The 23,319-nt window shown below is 35.6% G+C and overlaps 1 protein-coding gene across 4 annotated transcripts in view; it reads left to right on the forward strand.

Annotated features, from left to right (window-relative positions):
* The window catches only part of LOC149572937 (protein PIGMENT DEFECTIVE 338, chloroplastic-like), a 199,628-nt gene that overhangs the window by 53,504 nt on the left and 122,805 nt on the right, over positions 1-23,319 (forward strand). The gene's annotated exons all lie outside the window — the stretch shown is intronic.

The raw sequence follows: 23,319 nt of genomic DNA on the forward strand, positions 1-23,319 counted from the left end.
ATCCTTAAGAAGACTAAGCTCAACAATCTTGGCTACCTTATATTTTTGATAGTTTCTATAAAGATGATCAGGATGAGTAGGTGGTTGTTCAGGAAGAGATGGCCAATAGAAATCAATCTCAGTACAATGTCGAGGACACGACGACTTATAAAGGGAATGATTAATGGTGATAATTTCTCCATTATGGGGAAATTTAAGGCACTTATGTATAGGAGAAGCTACAACTTGCATAGAAGAAAGCCATGGAATACCAAGCTTAACTTGAAATTGATTAGAAGTACGAATAACAAAAAAGGTAGTACAAACAACCTTTCCTGAAAGAGTAATAGGAAGAGTGATAGAACCTTGAGGACAATAAGGAAAACCATTACAAGTTTGAATCCATATAGGAGTTGTATCATAAGTATCTTTATGCAACCCTTTATTAAAAAGGTGCTTTTTAGTGATAACATTCACAATGGAAGAAGGATCAATCAAAACACCACGAGAAGGAATATGTAATGTCGCTTCTTTGGGGACATTAGAATTATTAAGAAGAACTGAATTTACAATATTAAATTTGACTATGTAAGCTGGAGGTTGTTATTATTAGAAGTCAAATTAATATTCTTTGTGGTCACAAGAGGTCGAGGAAAGATAAGATGAAACCTAGAAAGGAAATCAAAGGGTCATCGTTGTGAGAATAAAAGGAGAAGAGGCTCTTTCCTTTGGTATGCTTGATTTATTATTCTGATTTTCAGATCTCTCTTGTGAGAGTCATTCAGAACCCATGTGAGGATGTAGCCCCTCGTGCAGGCGGGCAGTGGACGCAAACCCATTGTCCGTGGAGATATCATCACAGGTGTCTCATTGAGCTTACAAGTTCTTCTCTTGTTTTCCAATCTGATTGTAAAATCTGTCAATAAGATTGGATTTGTGGTTCGATGGTTATTGTATTGCTGTTGTATAGTACAATAATGTTTTAGAAGTTATTTGGAAGTTGCTGGTTATCATACTGCTGATGTATAAGACAACAACACGCTTCTGGATTGTTGAAAGGATGTTGGTTTAGTGTGTTTGATTTGTATTGCATTGTTCATATACTTGAGTCTTTAATATCATTTTGAAAAGACAGATTTATTGGAGAGTTCTGGTTTTACTTGTTGTTCGTATTTTCATCTGCCTAGGGATGTATTTCTGAATGTGTTATTTGAGAATGGGTTTGAACAAATATCTGTCTGGAATATCATCTGTTATTCATATTGATGGTTATTTGTTAAGTGGGTTTGTACTCTAAGATTTACATTTAAAGGGGAAATGGAAAAAAATCAAGTTCAGGGCAGTACAGTACTTGTTGGGTTTATTACAGTACTGGTACAAGTCATCACAGTGTTATCAGAGCTATTGAACTTGCCATCCTAGTGGTTATATTCAGAGTTTTGAATTAGAGCTTAGTTGCAAATATCTAGATAGAGTAATGGACAATTGATATATATTTCAAGGAGTGATTTATCGTAAATTTGGAGCCTTACTCAAGAGAGAGCAGTCTTTAATAATGTCTATGGGGGGAATTTCATTTTGGAGGTTGTAAGTTCTTAAAAGAGTGTAAGTTTTTTTTATCAAGCCTTGCTTTATACCAGAATAATGTTTATTTGAAAACTAATGGATGCAAGTTTGAAAGGCTTGGACTGATGCAAAAACCAAGTGTGCTATGCATGTCTTTAAATAAAAGTTCCTGAAATCTACCAAATGATTTTAATGGACTTCTAGAAAGGAAATGTTATCAGCTGTATGGGAGTTAATTAATGGGCATTTATCAGTAAGATAAGACAGAGGAAGATCACTGAAACTTGCGGCTACAGGTTGTGTATTAAATATGGGAGGTATCGAGAGGTATTGAGTGTGAAATTTGGGTGTGATTGGCAACCCGTGTAAAGCACAGTAGGTCACGTCTAGGTGGTTCGAGGTAGAAGGTCACGTCCAGGTGGTTCGAGGTAGAAGGTAGTTGGAGTATTCACGACCATCCTTAGTCGGGCTGCAGTCGTTCTTGGCTAAATCACGTCTGCCACGAGTAGACATTGACACCGACGTCATTCACCATAGAGGTACAAAAGGGATGTTGGGCTGGATGATAGCATAGGCGTATTTCAAACACCAAGTCGAACTTCACAAGGGGAAGTAAAGAGTGTATTCGCATCCCGATGTTCGCAGGAATAATCCGTAGGGTTTTCACATCTTCGCAGACCTGGGTAACGCAGTAGTTCTTACACTTAAACTGATTGCATTCTTTACTAGTAGAAGAGTTGCCGTAGATTGTATGGTGGTCGGGTTGCAAGGGAAGCACAATTTGGGCATTGACTATTGGTACAAACCAGTTGACATATCCCAGTCAGTTTCATAAAAGAGTTGAAAAAAATACAGATGCTTTTTTTCCTTTTCAGATAATAATGCCAAGTTTTGGTGGAAGATGAAGCGTCGAATTTGGAGGTCATGATTTTTGGTGCCGTTACATTTCGGGAAGGGAACTGACGGGCTCTTGTTTTCCCGTAATGACTGATGGTGGAACTATCTTATCCAACCCGTGCGGTAACTCCCATCGTAAAAAGGATTGTTGAAGGAAGGAGTTTATATCTGGTAGAGTTTTGTGACAAGTGTATAACGGCCAAGGCAGATAACATTAAGAAGAATCTTTATTTGCTGTTCGGCATAGGCGGTCCTCTACACTTGGAAAAATACGTGGCAGTTTAAACAAAATTTATCACAGACACCAAGGAAAACGTTGGCTCTGTCAAAAGACGTTATTCATCAATTTCGATTACCAATTCGAATTGAATTGATAGCGGTTGAGGATAGAAAAGGAGGAGCGGTTGGTGTGGCCTAAATATTTCATAGAGAAAGGTTTAATGTTCTGGAGAAATTATTGAAGAATGTTTCTGGGAAGTATTGCATAGGAGATGAAGTCACTTTGGCAGATGTTTTTCTTGCTCCACAAGTTTATAGTGCAGCGCGTTTCAATGTTGACATGTCTAACTATGCGACTCTGAACAATATCTGCGAAGCCATTCATATGAAGTTTGTTGGTATGGGACATTAACTATTATTAATTAATGAATTATAAAAAATTCTGCACTTATAGGTGATTGCCACAGAACATTCTTGGAGTTGTGCTGCAAGTAGGGCAGCTGGAAACAAACTCTTTGATAATCCTAGATGTCTGAAGCAAAGCACAAGAAGGAGAAACGACAACGACAGAAAAATCCTGTTACATGGAATTATTTGATGGCCTTAAACATTTAAAAAGATGCAAGCAGAACTGTCATATAGAGAATTGTGGAAAAATAGTGGGGCAAGCTACATATGGAATGTGAGCCACAGTGCTTGGGAATTGAAGGACAAGCATTAGCAGTCATTAATTGATGTTTTGCGTGGGGATGGATATTTAAGAGAAATGCTGCATACAACGTGTAACTTTCATGATGGAGGTGGGGATGGAGGAAACTATATCTTTAGTTTTATATTAATATTAGTTGTAGGACAAGCAGGCTTGGAATGCTTTTTACACTAGAGTGTGTATATTTAAGGGAAATGTTGTATGCGGCCTAAGAGTAAGGACATAGCGGGAAAGGAAGAAACAAAATCTTAATTTAAATATATGAATACTTATTCTGGCATGTTAGAGAAGCTCTGAAGTTAAAAATTGAAAGCAAAGACTTTATGCTACACAAGATTGTATCCATTAAGCAAGTACAGGACAAGTATTGGCAAAATCAAATACTCAGATTTGTGGGATGTGTTAGCACATGATTCCTTGGTGTCGCCATCTATGATTCCTGTCATGTGCTTGGGAATTGAAGGACAAGCATTAGCAGTCATTAATTGATGTTTTGTGTGGGGATGGATATTTAAGAGAAATGCTGCATACAACGTGTAACTTTCATGATGGAGGTGGGCATGGAGGAAACTATATCTTTAGTGTTATATTAATATTAGTTGTAGGACAAGCAGGCTTGGAATGCTTTTTACACTAGAGTGTGTATATTTAAGGGAAAAGTTGTATGCGGCCTAAGAGTAAGCACATAGCGGGAAAGGAAGAAACAAAATCTTGATTGAATATATGAATACTTATTCTGGCATTTTAGAGAAGCTCTGAAGTTAAAAATTGAAAGCAGAGACTTTATGCTACACAAGATTGTATCCATTAAGCAAGTACGGGACAAGTATTGGCAAAATCAAATAATCAAATCTGTGGGATGTGTTAACACATGATTCCTTGGCGTCACCATCTATGATTCCTGTCATCTGCAACTATCTTCATTCAAAGACTTCCTGTGATTTTGGGTTAGAGTACTGAATTTGGGGCGGATCATCTTAAGCATCTAAGTGTTGTAGGACAAATGGTTTTTGAATATATTGACAAATTAGAGCAAATATGATATCTCTGTTAAGATACATGCTGCAATATTTGTCTATATATTCAAGTCATAAAGTGATCTTAAATTCTTAGGGTGCCACCTTTGAATGCATTTTTATTACTTGGCAATTCAATCTCTCATGGCAATTTGAAGCATACAAACAGTAACCAAACAATAATAGCAAAATTTTGAACCTAGGCACTCAAACTCCATTTCAACAGAGACCCCTGGTCAAATAGTCATAACAACATCTAGCCAGAGGTCATTTTAGCAGTAAATAATTGCAGCTATAACTGAGTTGAACCAACTTCTCTAGAAAGCCTTTGGGGAGTAATTTCCAGATCCACCTGCGAAGTTATGCTATTCTATTCCTGCACATAGAAAGTAAAGGGTTTTTGTTGTTTGGTGGGTGAGGGCTTGCCTTGGTCAAGCCCTAGATTGAGGAATCAACTTTGAAATGATAAATGTAAATGTAAATGATTGAAATAAGATAATTTTAGGATTCACCTTGCTTAAAACTCTTTTGAATAAGGATTTTGTTTTATAGTGTTGTATATCTTGAATTCAATATGTGAATGTAGGGTATCTCCACAATTTGCGATCGATCTACCATAATTCCATCATGAAGCCATGGATGTTAGTGTGCATCAATGTAGAAGATGATGAATGCTTCAATGTAGATCTATGGAGACAGCCAAGAGATTAAATTTAAAAATGACAAGACACCCACAACCATACTCTATGGGATGGGTTAGGGAAGGAAAAGATATTTACGTAAATCAGCAATGTCACCTATCATATTCAATCAAACCATATAAGGATGAAATAAATTGTGATGTAGCACCTTTAGATGTATGTGATGTTTTGCTGGGACAGCCATACATGTATCAAAGGCATGGGGTGTATGAATCCAGGCCACGTAGTGTCACAATCAAGCTTGGTGAAAAGAGATATCGAATACTAGAGGTATGCCCAACTAGAGCTGCTTCTTTAATTACTACTAAACAATGTAAATGTTTAATTGCTCAAACCAAAACTTCTGTACTCATGATTCGTTCTGAGAAAACAAAGTCAGTTATCCTTAACACACATACTAAGGTGGCCACCACAATAGAACAAAAAAAGGAGATGGATAAAATCTTACAAGAATATCATAGTGTGTTTTGATGGAGCCCAAATTTATATCTCCATGTGTAAAATTATGTTGATGAAAGGAAATAATAATCATGAAATTATGGGATCCAGTGTTGGAATGAAGGATAATAGATTAAAGGCATCCAAATGTACAAATAATTTGTAAAATTTATAACAGAGGTTATGTTGGATACAGGGCATTCATCTTATCAATTTGGTGGTGGACTTTGATAAGACTCATATGGGAAATTTGAGAATTCTATCATAGCATATACGAGCCAGATAATCAGGTGCAGATTTCCAGATTTTCCAGATTTCTTGAGGCAGAATTTTAAGGGGTGCTTTAAGGAGAATCAGAGGCCTTTTGGTTGGAGTTAAGGAGGCCACACTCAACATGTAAATCTAGAGATGTTTAGGATATTTCTACGAAGTATATTTATGAGAAAGTATGCAGGTTGTTTATATGTTACTATGGGTGGATTTCTGGTTAGAACCAGTGTTATGGATGTCCAATTACATATTTACAGCAGATTAATGGTGTCTTCATCAACTTCCTTGGTTTCAATGGTATTGTTGGTGATCTCAGAAAATGGATGATATTGGAAGTTATGAATAAGTTTATCTCATTGCATCTAAAGCCGGAGCTTGATGGAAGAATTGCTTGAGCATCCTTGATGAATAAAAGCAATAACTAATGTGACCAATGCATCAAATTATTAAAGATGAATAAAAGATATCTAAACATATTATTGCATACTAGAGTTTTCTCAAGGAAATATATCCTCTTCAATAAGATTTAAAAGGAAAGATGAATTATAGGTGATCTATGTGTGGTCTAGGCAGATGGACATTTTTTCTTGAAGATCGATCAGTAGGGGCATTTTATTTTCATCATTTCATTATGAAGTTTATACAGTTTGAGATTCGTGTAAGAAGCAGATATTATTGTTGTTGAAGATCATTGTCCTAAGGATTGCAGTCATACATTTCATTGTCTCTGGTATTACCAATCCTGGGAAAACATAGTCGCAAGAATTGGCTATAGCAAGAGATGATTATTCAAAAACTGGTGCCGGCAATCATCCTATGAGTACACGACTTCGGTGATTTTAGCACCTTACAACATTGATATATGGTTGCACACAAAAAGTGAGATGTCTTTCATACCTATGATGCCGTTAGAACTGAGAGATAAATTTTGTCTTAAAATAATAAGTTTTCTATGTTCCAAAATGCAGCATGAGTATAATAGCAACAAACAAGGATCGTCCAAGTCAGAGTTATATTATTCGTTTGCAAATGCATCCGAAATAAATATGGTCGACTATTTTATGAAGCGTGCAAGAAGATAAGTAGAAATGATTAAAAATATTAACAAAACTAACTTGCTTAAGATTTGAAGACAAAAAGAAAATGTCTAGATTGATCAAGATTTGAATCCAAAGCAATTGTATACCCATGTCAATAGAATACCAACGTTGAGATTTTCTAAAGCATTCACGAGACGGGAATGTTAAAATATTGAGGATATTGTATAGGAAAAACAAAGTTGATGCTAAAGATTTTTTGGAACGGAAGCAATGGCAATATTGATTTGAAGTGTGTTTTCCGCCAAATACATCGTTCATGCAGCACTCACATGAGCTTTCCAAGCAAGGATATTGAATTACCTGTTACTAACCGGTATTTGATAAATTAGCATCTAACGTTATTGCATATTTGTTGCAGGTGGAAGGAGTCCACGTGGATCTGGAATATGGAGATTGCAAGCATAATGTGGCAAATATCATAAGAAATGAATAAATATTGGGAGATAGTATTGACACAACATAGGTGACAGCGGAAGTAAAAGAATTTTTTAAATGCTCATGTTGCTAAGGATATATAAATCAGCTTCTGTTTGTTTCGGGTTTGGATTAGAACTATTTGAGTTTTGGTTAGTTATTATTTATCAAGGGTTGCAATGTTTAGGAAGCAACTGATGCTTTCCAAAACGTTTATAAATATGTGTAATTCAAAATCAAATGAACATTCGCACTGTTCTCATTGAAATCTTGCATTTTTTAGCATTAATACTGTTAAAGTTTTTTTTTTAAGGGAAGAGTTTGAGATTTGAACTAAGCAAGAGGAATTCAAATTTTTTGAGCATAACTTTTCAAAATTGCATGGGATCAAGCTAGTGTTGAATAGAGCATTGATAATCAGAGTGTCTTCAATACCAATTTTTCGACAACATAATCCGTAAGATCTTTATTTTGTTTTAGAGTTAGAATATATGTAACTTGTCCTTTGTGATCTTTTTACTCTTTATTTGTTTGTAATTTATTATTTCGATAGATACATTGAATTGTTCATTGCTATTTAGATTTGATAAATACAAATATTGCAAGATGTAATCATTTTCTTTATTTTTATTTGTTGTGTCCACATAAGGGTTAAAGCATAACAGATTAATCTAAATACACAAAAGTGTAACAATTCCAGGCATCGTAATAACTAAATTATTTACAAATATAATCTCACCAGTATCATAAAGTTGTATGTAAGAAATGTATATTTGACTCTATTACCCAGTTAAAATTTGGCATTGATCATAAATTTGCTCATAAATTTCAATTCAAATGCTGGCATTTCTTTAGCTACTTTCTTTAAGGGTTTGATTTTATTTGTCTTAATATTTCGTTTTAAATTTTTTTTCAGCAATGCACAATAATTGAAGTTTCAAAGAATAATAAATTATTAATCACAATCCAGAAGGTTTCCTTGAATACTTGCTACTTGAGGAATTTATTTTTGTGTTATAATCCGCTGTAAATCATCTTGGATCCAAGTTTTTGCTATCCAGGATTCGGGTGAACAGGCCTTGGTCTAGCGGAGCCAAAAGTGTAGAGGATTTGAATCAATTTGATTGATCCTGTTAAGTTGGCCAAAATCAATTAGATACCCAACATTGAGCAGGCAAGGCTCATAGGTTTCTAATCAACGATTTTGATAACCAACATGTTTAAATCACCAGCAGGGGTCCCAATACACTGCCAAGTCAAGCATTTTTTTGATCTAATTCCAGGTACACCATTGCCCCATGAGCCAATATATAGGAGATCAATTTTGGAAAATGATGAAATTAAGAGATAGATTCAGGAATTGATTGAAAAGGGACATATCAGGCCAAGTTCTTCACCTTGTGGTAGCCCTATTGTTTTGGCAAGAAAGAAAGATGGGACATGGAGACTTTGTATTGATTACAGGCACTTAACAAAATTATTGTGAATAATAGATATCCAATTCCTCAAATTGATGACCTTTTGGATCAACTTAAGGGGGCTAAGTTCTTTACAAAAATTGATTTGAAATTTGGGTATCACCAAGTACCAATTGACCCAACTGATGTATGGAAGACTGCATTCAAGTCTAAGGAAGGTTTGTTTGAATGGCTGGTTATGCCTTTTGGCCTGACAAATGCACCAGCCACATTTATGAGGTTGATGAACGATGTGCTTAGACCCTTCATTGATTCTTTTGTAGTTGTTTATTTAGATGATATCCTCATATTTAGTAAAACTTGGTCTAAACACTTGCAACATGTTGAACAAGTACTCTTGACTTTGCAGAAACATAAACTCTATGCCAACATAGACAAGTGCTCTTTTGGTATGCAAAGCATCTAGTACTTAGGGTACATCATTGATCGTGAAGGTGTTCATGTGGACCCTACAAAGATACAAATTATCAGAGATTGACCACCTCAAAGTTTCACAAAACTTTGCAGTTTCTTGGGTCTAGCCAACTTCTATCGCAAATTTGTATTTGGTTTTTCACATTTAGCATGGCCTCTTAATCAATCACTCAAAGGTGGAACACAAGCAAAATTTCGGTTAATAGAGGAAAAACAAAAAGCAGTTGAGGACTTAAAACTCAGACTATGTTTAGCTCCAGTATTGGTTCTTCCAAATTTGCAACAGTCATTTGAAATAGAAACAGATGCATCAGATTACACTCTTGGCGTTGTACTCATGCAACACGGGCATCCCGTTGCATATCATAGTGAGAAATTTTTTGAAATAGTTCACAAGTACCCCACCTATGACAAGGAGCTATATGCAATTGTTCAGGCTTGTAAACAGTGGAAGCACTATATTTTGGGAAAAGAAACTATGATACATACAGATCATAAACCTCTGCAATTCCTACAAACACAAGGGAAATTGCAGAATGATAAGCATCAGCGGTGGTCAGCTTATTTGCAACAATTCCATCTCAACATTCATTAGAAAAAGGGCAGCACAAATAAAGTAGCAGATTGTTTGAGTAGGCCTCCAATCATGGGTTTGACAATGGTGTTGGATTCATGTGGTCATCAAACACAAACTTGGGCTCAACTATATGGTAAAGATCCTGATTTTTGTAACATTTACAATGTAGCCTTAGAAGGGAAGAATGTTCTTGACTTCTATATACAGGATGGGTTAGTTTGTCATATTGATCACATATGTGTCCCCAGTGAAGAAAGAAAGAAATTGATATGGGAAGCACACTATAGCTAGGTGGCAGGACATTTTGGTATTGGTAAGACTACTGCAATTCTCCAAAAGTATTTCTATTGGCCAAAAATGAAACATGATATCATTGCATATATAAAATTTTGTGTTGCTTGTGCCATTGCAAAGCCTTCAAATCGTAAATTGGGCCTCTATCTACCATTACCTATTCCTGATAAACCATGGCATTTTGTTTCAATGGACTTTATGTTTGGGCTCCCAAGTAGCAGAAGGGGAAATGACTGTATATATGTGGTAGTAGATAGATTTTCTAAAATGGCTATCATGGTGGCTTGTAAAAAAATGATTTCAGCAGAGGAGACCGCTAAGCTATTCTTTGAACATGTTTGGGTTCACTTCGGGTTGCCAAAAAGCACTATTCTTTCAATTTGAAGAGGAAATGCCCACAAAGCATCCTTCAATGCTTAATAGAAATATCCCTTGCTTGAATGCTTGAAATGCTTGAACTCCTTGTATGCAAAGTATAGCTTACTTGTGTTCTCAAAAGGTGTGAATGTCTTGTGAATGCTTGATGTGAAAATGAAGTCTCGAAGCCTCCTTATATATGAGTCTTCAAGTGGGAAAACAATACAAGACAACCGAAGAGAGATTAAATTAAATAGACCTTGGCTCTGTGGGCCTTGCAAACCCTCAGATCAGGATCGACCTGGGTTGACCCTGTCCAATCCAGGTCGACCTGGTCCCAAGAGGAGAGGACAAGAGAACCACATAAAGCTTAGGTAGATGCTAGAAGTAATAGGGAAGAAAGTGGAAGGAAACAAGGAAAAGAGGGCATCGAGCATATGTTCATCCATGGTCGAGGATGTCATTGTGGAAAGGGTGTGAAAAGGTCTTAAAAGGTAAGTGCGTCCATTTTTAGATGGTACACAATCATTGCTTGATTAATGTGACTTCATACCGTGTTGACAATCAACTCTTTGTTATATAAATATTGGAATTAAAACAAACATTGTGTATATAAGCATGCTTATGGTTTTTCTTTCAGTAGCTATATTTGCTTAGTTAGTTCCAATGTGCAACACTAACTTTGTAAATCGTGTACCGGATTAAAACCATTATCTTCTGGCATTGCCATTTTGGGGAACAAATTTTAGAGATTTAGACCAAGGGTAGCTTATTACAACAAGACTGAAATATTGATAGAATTACCTTAAGACAAAGTGCAAAAGTTAGTGCACAATAGGGTATTCAATGATCTTCAATTAGTACCAGTTTGGTACAATTGAAATAAAGGCAATGAAAAATATGAAAAACAATGTTTCATAGAAGAATTTAATGACACTTTTAATGGTGAACAGTTAAGAGACTTTCAAAATGAAAAACAAATAGGGAATGGGCTCTACATAATTGGATTAGAATTAGGACCTGTAAGATCTCTGGATGGTCTTCTTTATAGGGTGGAAGGATTGGATTCGTATTTACGTAGAGTATACCTATTGGATTGGAGGCTTTTGAATTAGGATTTGCAACCCTCAATGGTTGCTTTAGTCTAGCAGTGGTTAATGGAGCATCTGCATAAAGATGTGAGACTGGTAGTTGCTTCTTGTCACAGTGAAACCATAAGAATAATAGCTCCTATTACACTTTATAATGATGACATACTAATGAAAGTTCTACAACTGATTGTCAAGAGCCTACAGGGGTCACATGATGGGCTGCCATAATTCTCTAATGCTATTCCATGATTACTTCATGAAGAGTGCATAACACCAACTATATAAGAAATTAAGTGTGAGGGTGATATTGCTCCCATAGTTGAGAACAAATCATAAAATTTCATGTGTGACAACCCATGTTCCCTAGGTGAATTTGAACTAAAGCCCTTAGCATTATAAGATTTGAAGGATAGATTTTTGGTCACAAAGGAGAGGGTTGTTCAAGTGTGAACAAGGGCAGATAACTCTTACAAACTTTTTGAAGATCTTATGTGGAAAACTCAAATTGATGAGAGGCAAAGAGGAATTGCACGTGGTGTTACTAGTTCACAATTGCACACTATCAAAGAAGCATTTGAAAGAATGAAATTAGACTACTTGCAGCTGTTAATGGATAGGGATCTTACCATAAAATTTGGGGAAGACAAAGAAAATGTGATTGATGATGTTTGTTACCAGCTAACATGAGTCATTTCTCTTTATGCAATCTGAAAATCAAATGTCTATATTATCCACAACCAAAGATTAGGAAGTTGGTACAAGGGAGATGGAGATCAAACAAATAGCAGAGGGGATTGATGAACTCTTGAAGGAAGAAATGAGAGAGAATGATTTTAATGATTTACATAGCAGGGACATCTGATATGTTGAGGAATTCCACAATGAAGTACCCTGCAGCCTTGTGACACCATTTGAAAAAGAATCATTTGAGAGACCACCACCTTTGAATGCTAGGGAAAGCCCTGCAAAAAGTCAAGATTGGGTGATAGTTGAAGAGCCCAAAATTTCGATTTGGGACAGCAATAGTTCACTTTTTCATTCTTATAAATGTGCAGCTTTTGCATCTGAAATAATTAGTGGAGAAGCAGAATCAACAGGTTTTGGTGCTCAAAGTGCAAGTGATGACTATAGAATTCTCAATGAAGAAGTGCTTGTGAAGGTTGAAGACATGATGCAAGGGTACTGCAATAATTCTGATTTTGGCGACAGCAGTTATATGCCTTACATCGCGAGGTAATCATTTTTTCGCATGAGGATGAAGATAAGCCAAGTGATACTAGTTCTGAAATTTCACTTGATGACAATCATTTCATTGATGGATATGTTGGTTTAATTGATGACACTTGTAGTGAATCAGAAATTCCTGAGTTTTCTTTGATGAATAATGAAGGCAACTACAACTCACCATTAGGTTTGTCACTGAATTCTTATGACATGGCAGCTGTTTATTTGTTTGTTGTTGATTTTATCTTCATCTATACTTGAGTTATTAGTGGCTGTCTTGCTTAGTCTTCTATTGCATTTTCAGATTTGACATGGTCTACCATGGTTACTGAGTTGCATGGAGATTTGTGGAGGCATTTTTACTTGAGAGATATCCCATAGGAAATGGTTATCTTTTCAGTCAAAGGCACAATGACAATATTGTTATCATTCTTATTGCTGACCTGGGTTATAGCAGCTTTATTTGGTGGTCTAATGAGTCAATTTATGCACATATTAGAGTTGCTTATGGTATCTTTTGGATGGACTAATTGCTTAGATGGATGTTAATGGAAAACATTATAATGATAGACATTTATTTCTATTCCCATGGTCGGATGGTTAGATTGGTTTGGGGTCGCAGTGTTGACAAACTCAGTGCTCTATTTCGTATGGATCATAGTGAGTCAGTTCACAACTCGAGGCATAGCGCTGTTATCTTTAGAGAGACACAGTATATTGGTGAAGTAGTGTTTTTAAGATTGCCTTGGGAACCAAGAAGTTTATTGATGAACGAGTTGCATCCGAACATTTTGCTTCACATTGTGGCATGTTATGATTTTAGTTATTCCAAAATGTGACATAGAGCTGCTTACAAATTTATATGGGACCCTGGTATTGGTATGGTGATCATGATTGCTTGAGGACAAACAATCTCTATGGAGGGAGGACTGTAATGACCCATTTTTTGAGGCATTAGAGAATAAAATGCCAACTTTACAAAATATGAAAAATGACTTTATTGGAGTTTAATGCAAATTGATAAGTCATTTTAATATCGAAAGGGGTTTCAAAAAGGCCAAAAGAGAAAGCAGATGAATAGATAGGAGTTGGGAAATGAAGGGTCACTAGGATGCTCTTAAAAGAACAAAGAGAAGCTCATTTGGGTTATGCTTGGTTTATCATTTGATTATTGTTTTCTTGGAGAATTTGGAAGCTTCAGCTTGCAACAGGTTTGAGGAGGGAAACATTCGATCTTGGAGATAGTGAATGGAAACCCATTGTTAGTTGGAGATATCGTGCAAGTGTCTCACTTAGTGTTTCAGATTCATATTTCTAGTATCCAATCTTGCTGTAAGTTCTGGAACTATGATTGGATCTTTGTTATTTCTTGTAATAACCTTGTCTGGTTATAGCTAAATCAAGCATCAATTTCTTTCACATTTCAATGGTTTGACATTTTGTCGAACACTTGGCAAGCAACCCAATTACCACTGAATATATGATTTCTTATATTTTCAAACACAATATCAAGATGTACAACAAATTGATCACAAATTTATTTGATTTTGGCCTTATAAGTTTTGCATAAATAAATACCAAAAGCCAATAAACAATTCTAAAATGATTCACACCAGACCCTGAATTCCTTCATTGACAAACCATACAACAATATAATGAAAAGGGAATATAATTTTTGGCCGATTGCTTTAAATCAGAATTTGAAGCCAGCCTGTTATACTTTCAAACTATGTAATATAAACTGAATTTAACAAATCAAGAACTTGGTCTTTGCCGTAGAATAAAATTGCAAAGTCAAACTGAAAGCCGGCTGGTCCAATTTCAATCTGGCGTTCATAGTCTACCCTTACAAATGCTGCCCAAATTGATATAGAAATCACACCAAATACAAGAACCCTTGGCATTCAAGCTATAAATTCAACACACTAATTCTGATGCAAATTGAACAAACTGGGATATCTAGAATTACCAAACTCCAATTTGTAGACTAAACCCTCGCCCAACAATAGAGATAATTGAAAACAAATTAAAACTAAATTCTTTAGTGAGCCAATCATTTCTCAACCATTGTAGACACAGTATGAGAAGTCTCTTTAATTTAGATTGAAAATTAAATCAATACTACTTTACCTCAATAGTGGATTGATGCACAAACTCAATCTCAAACCCTTATACTTCAGCAAGGGCACATAAAATCAAAACTTCAGGAAACATCACAAAGACGACAAAGCAAAATAAGATAATCAAATGATCAGATGCTTTTCTCATCAAATGTCCTCATATTTATAATCTCCAAAAGACACTAGTTTCCCAAAAGAACTCCACCTGAGAAATTTCCTCTACACAACATTAAAATATAATAAAGTGCCATTAATATAATTTATTAATTGCTTTTGGCTCCAAAAAATGACATTTTCCAACATAACTTAATATTGTGACACGCAAAGCCATTGTGTCTTGTTCCCACGATTTAAAACTTTTCGTCCCTGTTTCAACGAGCTATGATACTAAGGTGACCAACAACCAACACCAACAAAAATAGCAACCTCGGCGTATTTAGATTAATAATAATACGCCCGTCTTGCGAAAACAACTAAAGAAGCATCAGAATTGAAATCTGACAACACCGAAGTGATCCTGATGATGAAAGACAAGGAATGAACCTGACGAGGTGACTTACTATAAATAGACGATCCCTCCAAGATTCTTGGAGCCCAAACTAGAAGCCCAAAATAAAAATTGAGAGTGTCACTCAACTTCTCTAACTCGATTGAGCTCATTAGAGCCAACAGTTTGACTTACTATAAATAGTAAGTCTCTCAAATGGAGCCAAAACACACTATAGGCTGCTGAAAAGCCTATAACCCCCCAATTGAGACCCTCAAATCCCACTGTGAGCTCACGAGGGTCGTGATGGTGAACTAACCAAGCCAACTGTAGGAACCTGCTAAAAATGGGGACATTACATTTCTTATTGAGAATTTAATTGCAATATTCATTTTGGTTGGGTATTTTGTATTGTGTTAGATAAATTAAAATCAAGTGCATGCATAATGTTTGTTAAATTTTTTGTGTTAAAATGTGGGGATGATATCCTATGGGGATATTACAGAGTCACACTTATTTATCATGGCTGCCCTTTGCAATGGTGACACCCTTAATTACCACCCTTTGGAAGAATCATATCCCATCATCATTTCTACCTTATGAAAGAGTTCCGACCCTTCTAATTGTCACTATCTGAAGGCGTCACAACTTTTTATAACCTTTTCCCTTTGAAGGAGTTGCTTCATTATATTCTTTGAAATGAAGTTTCCTTCTCCCCATTTCTATTTCATGTTCGAGTGAGGATGTCTTCTCCCTTTTTATATTTCATGTTTGAGGGAGTCACAACTTTTCATTTTGTCTCTCAACCTTTTATTAACTTAACTAATTTAGTCATGCTGTATTTTAATTTTAATTCAATTCCTTCTATTTTAAATTTATTACTATTGTTTATTTTTAAATCCTATTTCAAAAGGGGACATTACATCTATAGAGAGAAGCAATTGAATATGACCATTGTTTAATATCAAAGTAAAAGTCTTGTCAGAGCCTATCTTCGATTGCAATAAGTCTTTTCCAACAAAGTTTTCTTTGCACTTGTATTACTATTTGCATTCACTAGGAGGAATGTCAACCAACTCCCAAGTATGTTCTTCAGTAAAGCACTAGTCTTGATTTGCAAACATCATTGCACTTAGGTTGTCCATTAACCACTAAGTATCAATTTCATTCAAATACCTTCAAAAGTTAGATGAAAGAGTAAGATGAACAAGCACTTTGTTTCATCATGGTTGGGGTTGCACATTTGATTGAGGAAGTTCCTCCACATCTTGAAAATTTGTATAATATCACTTGGGCTTTTGTTGCTGGGTTACCCAATATCTTTGTAGTGTATTACGTAAATTTGTAAATGTAGCCACCGAAAAATGATATATTTGATAGACTAGTGCTGGGGAATAAATCTTAACTAAAGATTGACTCATTAACATTTGTGATAGAGCACAAGAAGAACTAGAACCTTCATCATTCAAAGAAACTACCATGATAGTTTCCAGCAAACAATTGCCCCCATGTTAAGAAGAAATGCATTTTCTTTTCTTTCTGGCAGTTCAATGTCTAAATATTAAAAATAAGTCCAATATATTGCTGTTACATTAATCAAACTGAACAAAAATTCTATCAATAACCCTCCATTGTATTATTTTGCAATTTTTTATTTTCTACTTTTCAGGATTTTGTCAAGCTTTGGACTTTTTCATGGAAACCCTAGGTTGAAATCTAGCAATGAACAATATCCAAAATCTGATTTTCTCGAATCGTATAAGTATTTTGCCAAAATTTTAATCCATCGATTCAAAAAATGGTTACAATTTCAAATTATTAAATTGTGACAAAATTAATCTTAAATAAGAAAACAGATGTATTGTGAATCTTGCTAACTTTGATGATTGCCTTGAAGAAGCCTTGTTAGCGAAACTATTTGTCTTGATGACTTGTGTAATGGACACCTAGGAATGCCCAAAAGCTGAATCAACTGCTGAAATTATATTAATTCTAAAAATGCTGCAATCAAGTACAAAGAGATGTATTCCAAAGGCCAAACCCTAAGGGAATGACGTCTAGAATGTTACAACAGAGAATGAGCGTCCCCTATTGCCAAAAAAGAGTGTGATTCACACATCCAAGCTCTTATCAAATGCAAGTCATAATCATTCGATACAATAATCCCCATCCTAAACAATGAGACTCTCACCCCTATTTATCCTATTCCTTCACCCTTCTAGAAAGAACTAAAACATTAATTAATTGCAAGTGCTAGAAGATTCCCCCTTCCAATAATTAATGCACTCTCTAGAAACTCCTCTCTTGCAATAATTAATTGTGCTTCTAGAGGCTTCCACTTTTCCAATAATTAATACACACTCTAGACGCATCTCCTTTGTAATACAATAATTAATTAAATTAATTAAATATAAAGCCACCTTTTAATTTTAATTTATTTAATGACTTTATAAGAAATTAATTTACTTTTTTCTTATCCTCCACTTAGACTTTGGAGAACGTGAAGGCCAAAAGATGGGATCATTACAAATCCGCCCTCCTTGAAATTGCTTGTCCTCAAGCAATTAAGTAACATAATGGACTCCAACCTCCACCTGGATCCCAATATGTGATATCCATATGGAAATTAAACCAACTGCAAACCCGCATCATCAGGACCAACCCCTGTAGCCTAGCATTCAAAACTTGTGCTGATGAAGTCAGAATGTCATCATAAGGCAACTCCATAGAAGATCTATGAAACGTCTTCTTCCCTTTATCCATCCACATAATATATATTGGACTGGAATGCATATTATCACCATCATGCATTGAAAAAGATGTAGTTGTAGGTGAACCATATGTACCCATGCTAACTGTATCAACAATAGGTGTTGCCGCATCGAAATATATGGACATAGGAACAACATTAACTGCTGCAACAGAAAACTGAACTGAATTTGTAGTTGATGAAAACTCATAATCATTAACATGTGTGGCTTCATTAGAAAATACATCAACCACTGCATTTATACTATTAAACTCCTCATTGGATGCTTCAACTGACATAGAAGTGGCTGCTGATATGATAGTATCCTCGCATTCTCCTAATTCCACTATTGCTACGTCATCATCCCCTGACAAGGCTTCATATGTGGTCTCCTGACTTTGCACGCATGTCTCTACTGACTCTGCCGAAATGCCCACATCACCAACATCATAGCTGGCTGGCTCTATACGTGTCTCGATCCCACCTGAGAAATCGACTATCTTCTGCTCTGGAGCAACGTACAAATCATCAATGTTGATGCCCATCTGTCTAGCCATAAGCTGCAACATCATATCCATTCGCCTATTCTGCTCCTGTTGCATACGTTGCCTCTTCTCTAATGTACCCAATAACTGTCTGAACATCACATCTTGATCTGGACTAATATACATCTTTATCCGGCTATCAATATGATCTCCACAGGATGGCAGGACTTATAGCTCTGATACCACTGTAATGGGCACCCACCGGTTATAACTTTATGAAAGACTTTGCAAGGAAGCTCTGATACCACTGTAATGGACACCTAGGAATGCCCAAAAGCTGAATCAACTGCTGAAATTATATTAATTCTAAAAATGCTGCAATCAAGTACAAAGAGATGTATTCCAAAGGCCAAACCCTAAGGGAATGACGTCTAGAATGTTACAACAGAGAATGAGCGTCCCCTATTGCCAAAAAAGAGTGTGATTCACACATCCAAGCTCATGCCCAAAAGCTGAATCAATTGCTGAAATTATATTAATTCTAAAAATGCTGCAATCAAGTACAAAGAGATGTATTCCAAAGGCCAAACCCTAAGGGAATGACGTCTAGAATGTTACAACAGAGAATGAGCGTCCCCTATTGCCAAAAAAGAGTGTGATTCACACATCCAAGCTCTTATCAAATGCAAGTCATAATCATTCGATACAATAATCCCCATCCTAAACAATGAGACTCTCACCCCTATTTATCCTATTCCTTCACCCTTCTAGAAAGAACTAAAACATTAATTAATTGCAAGTGCTAGAAGCTTCCCCCTTCCAATAATTAATGCACTCTCTAGAAACTCCTCTCTTGCAATAATTAATTGTGCTTCTAGAGGCTTCCACCTTTCCAATAATTAATACACACTCTAGACGCATCTCCTTTGTAATACAATAATTAATTAAATTAATTAAATATAAAGCCACCTTTTAATTTTAATTTATTTAATGACTTTATAAGAAATTAATTTACTTTTTTCTTATCCTCCACTTAGACTTTGGAGAACGTGAAGGCCAAAAGATGGGATCATTACAACTTGATCTCTGAAGTTTCGTTTGCCTTTTGTGTTGGCAATTTGTCAGAAAGTCTGAGAAATAAGAGATTAGATCTCAGCCATTAATAAGAGTTTTGATGAAGATAATGTGGTTTCTCTAATATTATCAACAATCAGTCACCTTCATTTGATACTTTTGTGAAGTCTTCGCATTTGTTGGCAGGAGTCAAACACTAAGATTTGAAAAAATAAAAAAATGTGTTAATATTTGTTACAAAAACAGCAAAGATAAGCAAAGCTGGGAGTGTCCAGTTTTGACTAATCTTAGAGCACATTTTCTGCACGGTACAAAGGCAAAACAGAGAGACTTTTCTCTTCTGCTTTATCTGCCAAGCACAAGTTCAAGGGTCCATAATGTCAGGCATGTGTAGAAAGATTGCAAGAAATGAGACCATGATACACCAAAATAACAAGAAGTTGTGGATTTACACCATATGGAAGCTATTTTAAGGTTGAAAAATACTCGAGGAAAGAGTACGCATTCATGGCATCTTCTTGAGATTGTAATATCCCTTGCAATTCTGGATTTAACTTTTTGATTTCTTGACTTGAGAATTTGGTCAAACTCTTTGCACGCAAGGAATATATTGCTCATCTAAATTCTGATTCATTCTAAAAGATGATTATTTACAATGGGCTTCCTCCTTTATATAGGAAAAGAGTGGAGAGAAAGGTGGAGAAGGAAGGGGAAAACCGTTAATTGCTTTTACTTATTCTCTAATTAACTAACTAACTAACTAACTAACTTTGACTTATTTAATGCTACAAGGCTTAAAGGACCTGCAACATGATTACATCTTACATCTTTGCACGTGATAGTATCACACGCAATTACATTTTATTTTTATATTTACATGAAAACTATCAAATACAAATTACAAATACATGATGAAAATATTCCAAGTGCTTGGCAAGACACATTTTCTATTACAATCATCCTTTATTGGTACACAAGTTACTATAGGATGCTCGATGGTTGATGTGTTCTAGTTTGGTAGAAGCATCTTGATTTGGAGCAAGAACTTGCATTCTTGGTTGTCCTGTATCATAATGGTTGTTACTTGGAAAGTACCTTTGTTTCTTTCCATCTTTGTCTTGAAAGCATTCTATGTCTCAATACATTTCATCTCTCATCCCTTTTTTTGTATGAATGCATCATGTTATTGTTATTTAGTTTCTCGAAAAAGCCATAACATGGTCTTTCAATCTTGAACTTTGCAATTCTGGAAGAGTGTGCATACAAGATATAAGTGGAAGACCTTTGGGCAACAAAGGGTGAAGGATTTTAAGCATAACTTGCTCTTCAAATGAGGGAAGAACTTTAAAAATGGGATTTTCTGGAGGCACTACATATGAGCAGACAACAAGCTTAGAGCAAGGAAATGAGGTGCATATGTGTATAAATACAAAGGAGAAGGTTATTTACTATTAAGTGAGTCTTTATATCGCTAAGACTACAACTTTCAAAATTGTGACTTAGGCAACGGTGTAGTGAGATAAATCTCTTCTCTCAACAATAGAGGAGACTCCCTTCTTACCGTCATTGGCTTCAATAGAAACATAACTGAAACTTACAAAAAGGGTGGTTCTCATAATCAGTTCTTTTTTTAGGAATGATGTGTAAGCAACTTCACAAAAAGGTTCTATTGCTATGATAATATTGGTGACTTAGTGTTTGACGTAAGAGCAACTCCTAAGGAAACAATTAACTATAAACTTTGGTGAAATAATAACAAAAACCCAAAGTCTTCTACAATTATCTCAAATTTCTGATTTAGCAAAACACTCAATAAGGCACAAAGTCTCTTAGCTAGTGTCGTTTAGAAAAACATTACTTCGAACTAAAGCTCAAAGTCTTTAGCTTTGGTATTTGACAACCACTATTAACTATAGCCTTTTCCCTTTCGAAGCTCAAAGTCTTTCAAAAAGTAAACTAAAAACTCAAATGATTCACACAACAAAGATATAAAATAAGCTCATGAATGATTAAATAATGCAACATAAGAAAACATTATTCAATCCCAAGACTTGCAACACAAAGTTTGAAAAGTATTGCTTCTCTTATTCAATTCTGAAAAATTGCACTTTGAAACAAAAAGTATCTAACAATACAATATTGCAAGCATATCCTCCTTGCCTAAAACAAAAGATGAATATTTACAATGAGCTCTCTCTTTTATATAGGAAAAAAGGAGAGAGAAAAGTGGAGAAAAAAAGCAAAACCCTCAATCACTTTGACTTATTCAACAACTACCTATGACTTATTCAAAGTTGCACCGTCTAATGCACTTCCAACTTGATTGCATGAAGCAACTATACAGGGACATGTTTTCCTATATTTATAATGTGTTTTGCTTCTACATGCAATCTGTCATAAAAACTACACCTATTCCTAGAAAGCATTAAAAATGAAGTATCTAGGACACTTGAATGACATCTTTATATTGTATCTACTAGCTTTCCAAACTTCTACAGAAACTCTTGTACAACTACAACACTTGGTTCACCGGTATGCTATGCGACAATGTTTCACTTTCTAAAGTGTGCTGACACCTTCTGAAATAACATTGTTATATTCTCTTAGCTTACCCTGCAAAAAACTCAATGAAGATTTGCAGCTTGCCAGCATATCTATCATGCTGAAATTGAAGTTATTTGTCTCAAGTTGTAGATAAATAGTTCTATGAATTGAGTTAGGATATCTTCATTAATCAATTCACCAATTTCAACAAAAATCTTGCATGTCAGCTCTTGGAAACCTTTGTTGATCATGCTGTCTAGGGGTTTGCCATATTCTATTGCCGTATTTACTTGAGACACTAGTCTTTGCATGACTTGTTCTTTGTTGGCCGTAAGATTCAAATAGTCATAATACATCTTTACAGAAAGGATGACCTTATACTCACACAAGACATCGAGCTCAACCTCTGACACGCTTCTCCAAACCTCTAAATCTCCATCCAAAAGAGTGAGCTGATAGTTGAATGACAAGAAAAGTTCATTCAACGCAATTGTAGTTTTCTTTTTATTCTTTAGTACTCTGTACGCATCCTGAATCACTTGCACATCTTGTGATTCGATGTGGCTGCTCCACTTGTTCGCGACCTTAGCTTTCTATTCCACTTCCACCCCATGCTTAGAAGAGACAAGATTAGCTAACACAAAAGAGGCCTTCATCTTTTCTATGATATCAAGTAGTTGTGAATTCTCCTCCTTTAGCTTGTTCTTCTTCTGCCACAACTTGCAATCTTTTTCTGTAAGCAAGCTAATTGCATCATGTGCATCTTGTTGAAAAGCCAGATGCATTTGTTTACCAAGTTCAACTTTGGTGAACTTGTAATCATTGGATTACATTTCATCCACAAGTTTGTGAACAAGAGGTTCAACTACCTCTGCATGCTTGACCTCGTCGTTGCCAAATACGACCATCAAAACCGTTTTGGCCTTTTTGTTCTTTGAGGCCTTGGTCCTAGTAAATCACGATCCTTAAGTCGGATTGCCTCTTTCTTCATCTTCCTAGTGATTGTGTTGAGCCAAGGAGGTAGAGAAACGGAAGAGGATCCTGATGCAAATGTGATAGACAATGTGGATACAAAGTCAACTTGTGCAACTGTGGTCACAATAGGTGAAGTTTCCA

This window comes from Cupressus sempervirens, chromosome 2 (genome assembly GCF_028749045.1).
Source record: "Cupressus sempervirens isolate cs-2001-9-10 chromosome 2, ASM2874904v1, whole genome shotgun sequence".
NCBI classification, from domain to species: domain Eukaryota; kingdom Viridiplantae; phylum Streptophyta; class Pinopsida; order Cupressales; family Cupressaceae; genus Cupressus; species Cupressus sempervirens.